Genomic DNA, 4,871 nt, shown 5'->3' with positions numbered 1-4,871 from the left:
ATATCACATGAACCCAGTTTGAAGCAAAATGATGACGTGAATATTACTCACAGTGGGCGTGTACCATTGGGATGGCACATATCTGTACAATAATGCTATTAGAGAAATTAAAGAAATTAATTATTTCAAAACCTGTAAGAAAGCAAGAGGGTCAGAATACCAGCAAACAACGTTTCAGGCATGACAGGAAAAACACAAAAAAACAAGAAATACACGGAAAAACACAGAAAAACACAGAAAAACATGGATATTCAATACACAAGCCAAGACAGCCAACATAAATACACACAGACCAGGAAATACAACATAAATATATGCAAACCAGATGAGAACTTTAGGAGCAGGAATCACAATCTCAAGCTGAAAATGAGATCATAATGAGATCGTAATGACATCATAATGTATTTGCGTGTGGTGCTCGCGCAGAAGATCTTAAGTGGTTTATAATTCTGTTCTACATTTTACAGAATTCCAAAGCCAATTAACACAATAACCTGTTTTTAAAGATCATATTTTGGACTATTTTTCATATTAATAAATACATGCTAAAAGGGTTAGTGTAATATTAACTATGCTTCTGCAAATTTAAATCTGAAGTAAATTATACAGCAAATATTATTCCATATAATTAGATACTATATAGAGCAACAGTACTGGACATAATCTATATTAACTGGGATACATCAGATCAACATTATAGTTTTTGCTTTTCCATTTAAAAGCAACTCCAGCATCGACTCAACACAATGTAGTTCAGATCAGGTTTTTTAGTTCGTTTATTTTTTTAAATATATGAAATATGTGTGATGATCTCAAGTAGTTTCCACACAAAAACAATATCCTTGCAATTACCAAAGCTGTTTTTGTACGTGGTCCTGACACACCACTCGCTTAGAATCACACTACTTCACTTATAAAAGTCTGTAATGTGAACACGGCTACAATATCACACTACTTCACTTATAAAAGTCTGTAATGTGAACACGGCTACAATATCACACTACTTCACTTATAAAAGTCTGTAATGTGAACACGGCTACAATATCACACTACTTCACTTATAAAAGTCTGTAATGTGAACACGGCTACAATATCACACTACTTCACTTATAAAAGTCTGTAATGTGAACACGGCTACAATATCACACTACTTCACTTATAAAAGTCTGTAATGTGAACACGGCTACAATATCACACTACTTCACTTATAAAAGTCTGTAATGTGAACACGGCTACAATATCACACTACTTCACTTATAAAAGTCTGTAATGTGAACACGGCTACAATATCACACTACTTCACTTATAAAAGTCTGTAATGTGAACACAGCTACAATATCACACTACCTCATCTTATTCTGTGTCCATATATGTAAAAACCTTTTCTTTAGTTGCAATCAGTTGTACACAAGGTTGCGTCTAAAAGAAAGAAAACAACCACTTGGAACTGCAAACTGTAAAAAGACTTTTCTTCTTCAATATTACCACCACCAAAACTACACCTCAAATAAACCAGAAAAATATTGCAACTTTCAAATATTCAAATACTGCAACTTTCAGACAAGTTGCAAACAGGCCTGCCTGCAGGTTCCCTGGCACTGTGTCTCGTGGTAGTGAGATAACACTGAGATAATCAGTAACACTGAGATAACCAGATCCATGTGCACTGAGCAGATCCTAATCTCAGGTAATCTCAGGTAATTACTACTAGGGTGAAATCAGAAGAGAGAGAAATAGAGAGGAGGAGGAGGAGGAGGAGGAGAGGAACGAGGGGAGACTGTTAAAGAGGGGAGGCTGTTAAAGAGGGGAGACTGACATAGCAATCAGGACAAAGGAATGTGAGAATGAGACAAAGTGAGAAAGGGAATGAGAAAGAGAGCGAGATCCGATGGTGAGAGAGAGGGAGAGAGAAAGAGAGAGAGACGGAGAGAGAGAGAGAGAGAGAGAGAGAGAGAGAGAGAGAGAGAGAGAGAGAGAGAGTGAGAGAGAGAGAGAGGGAGGGAGGGAGAGAGGGTGAGAGAGAGAGAGAGAGGGAGGGTGAGAGAGAGGGAGAGAGAGAGAGGGAGTGAGAGAGTTAGGGAGGGAGTGAGTGAGATGGGGAGAGAGGGAGAGAGGGGGAGAGAGAGGGAGATAGAGGGAGGGAGGACTCTCTGGTAGGACTTAGTGGTGTGTACTTACAGTACTGGTGTGAATGGGCAGTAGCGCTTTGCACAAACACACACACACACACACACACACACACACACACACACACACACACACACACACACACACACACACACTTTCCTGATGGAAATGCCACTCTTGATCTCTCCATCTGGAGAAAATAAATTAAGAAAAACAGAAAAACAGCATCGTCTGCTTGTGGTCTGATAAGGATCCTGCTGCACACACACACAGAGACACAGACACACACACACACACACACACACAGATCAGTAGTGATTATCCTCTCTACATCCTCACTCTACATGCTAGGATTCACACGAGACACATTCTCTCCCCCATACCATCTTGCTATGGTCGCCATTCTGTAGGACCACATTGTGTTGCAGTGAAAGAGAAACATCAGTCAACGTCTGTGGAGGCAATTACAGCGTGTGCTGGAGTAAGGCCTGTAATTAGAGCTCCATCCCTGCCGCTAATAATGAGGAGAGAGATAGCTGTGTGTGTGTGTGTGTGTGTGTGTGTGTGTGTGTGTGTGTGTGTGTGTGTGTGTGTGTGTGTGTGTGTGTGTGTGTGTGTGTGTGTGTGTCTTCACTTTTGCATTAAACACAAGTTTGTTTTGCTTTCTGGTCTTTAATATCACTGAACTCGTGCTCAGTGTGGTGATAAATGCCATTAACACGTCATTTTTAGGCCTTCCAGTGAAAGGTGTGTGTGAGATGACTAAACAATGTCTCTGTCAAATGTGTCTGCATGTGCACACACACACACACACACACACACACACACACACACACACACACCTGTCCACATCTAAAAGCAGTACTCAGGTCCCACTACTACTACGGGTGGAGCAGAAGGACAAAATGGTCATGAGACAGAGAACAGAGAAAAGATGATTAAAAGAATGAACAGAGAGTAGCAGATGAGGAAGGACAGAGAGAGAGAGGGAGAGAGAGAGGGGGTGAGTGTATAAGAGCGTTGGGGTACAGTACATGAAGCATGATTAAAGGAAAGGTCTCACAGATAAGAGAAGACACACACACACACACGCGCGCGCACACACACACACACACACACACACACATATACACACACGTGCACACACACAAGTACCTACCTACCTAACCTGCACAGTACTACCATGCTTCATATAACAGGATAAGACATTATGTGTAAAAGAACACAAGCCCTTATATAATGTTAACACGGCTTACTGGAGGCAAAGAGCCGTAAGGTTTGCCTCATGGCCAGTAACGCTGAGCTTCTTCACTGGTTCTCCTTCCTCATCAGCTACGTTAAGGGGACGTTCTACCTTAACACTCCTCAAAGGACCAGCAGGAGCAGGAGAGGCAAACGCGTGATGTCTGAGAACAGAACACAAACGTGCAAAGTCTGGACAGACAGCGGAGCCACTTACCGACTCCCACAGTGTTCCAACAGCATTCCAAAAGTGTTCCAACAGCATTCCCACAGAGTTCCAAAAGCATTCCCACAGCATCCCGAACAGCATTCCCACGGTGTTCCTACAGCATCCCCACGGCATTCCTACAGCGTTTCAATGGCATTCCGACAATTCTCCAACGGCATTGCCACATTCCGCCAGCATTCCAATGACCCCGGAATGCGTCCTTCCACACAGCTTGAACACAGCAAGGGAAGGCAGAGTGTAGCTGAGCATGGGTGATGTAGACTGACACTATATAAACTACATTACCCAGGGGCCTCTACGTGAAGCTCACTTCATCTCAGTAAGGCTAATGCTAAATAAAGACAGGGGTTTAGCTCCAGAAGGGCATAAAGAGAACATGTGAATCAGACAGAGACACAAAAGTGGGCAGTTGTGTCTCATTGGTGTCTCATTGGTGTCTCAGTGGTGAAGGTACTGGACTAGTAATCAGAAGGTTTGTGTTTCAGTGGTGAAGGTACTGGTCTAGTAATCAGAAGTTCAAGTTTCAAGTTTGGTTTATTTGTCACATACATAGTCATACACAGTATAACTCACAGTGAAATGGTTTGAGAGTGCTCTGTCCAATCTGAGGAATAAAAAATATTATATATATTTATATAATATATAATATATAAAATATATATAACAATGTATGTACTATATATATATATATATATACACAATGTACAATGTATATATGGATATGTACATAATGTACAGTTCCAGCTTACAAATTTACAGTCACATGGTGGTGGTGGTCCCCACAGTTTATCAGTTTCCCTGATTCGGGGCCGAATGGCCTGTGGGAAGAAGCTCCTCTTCAGACTCTCTGTATTGGTCTTCAGGGAGCGAAAGCGTTTCCCTGACCTCAACAGGGAGAGATTGAAGATGTTGTTGAATACCGGGGCGAGCTAGTCTGCGCAGGCTTTGAGGACTCTCCCGCAGATACCGTCTGGTCCCATCGCCTTCCTGGTATTCACCCTTATAAACACTCTCTTTATATCACTCTCCGTGATAATGAGAGGGCGCTGTTCTATGGTGGGCTCTGCGCATGCGCCGTTGGCTGCGTCGATAGCACCATTAGTGTTGTTAGCGCTAGCGCTGTTAGCATTAGCGCTGCTAGAAGTAGCCTCGAAGCAAGCGAAGAATGTGTTTAGCTCGTTCGCCAGAGACTCATCTGCACTCATCAGTCCAGAGGATGGGCTTCTGTTGGTGGTTGGTGTCTCAGTGGTGAAGGTACTGGTCTAGTAATCAG

This window comes from Electrophorus electricus, chromosome 9 (genome assembly GCF_013358815.1).
Source record: "Electrophorus electricus isolate fEleEle1 chromosome 9, fEleEle1.pri, whole genome shotgun sequence".
Taxonomy (NCBI): Eukaryota; Metazoa; Chordata; class Actinopteri; order Gymnotiformes; family Gymnotidae; genus Electrophorus; species Electrophorus electricus.
This window is presented reverse-complemented; position numbering follows the sequence as displayed.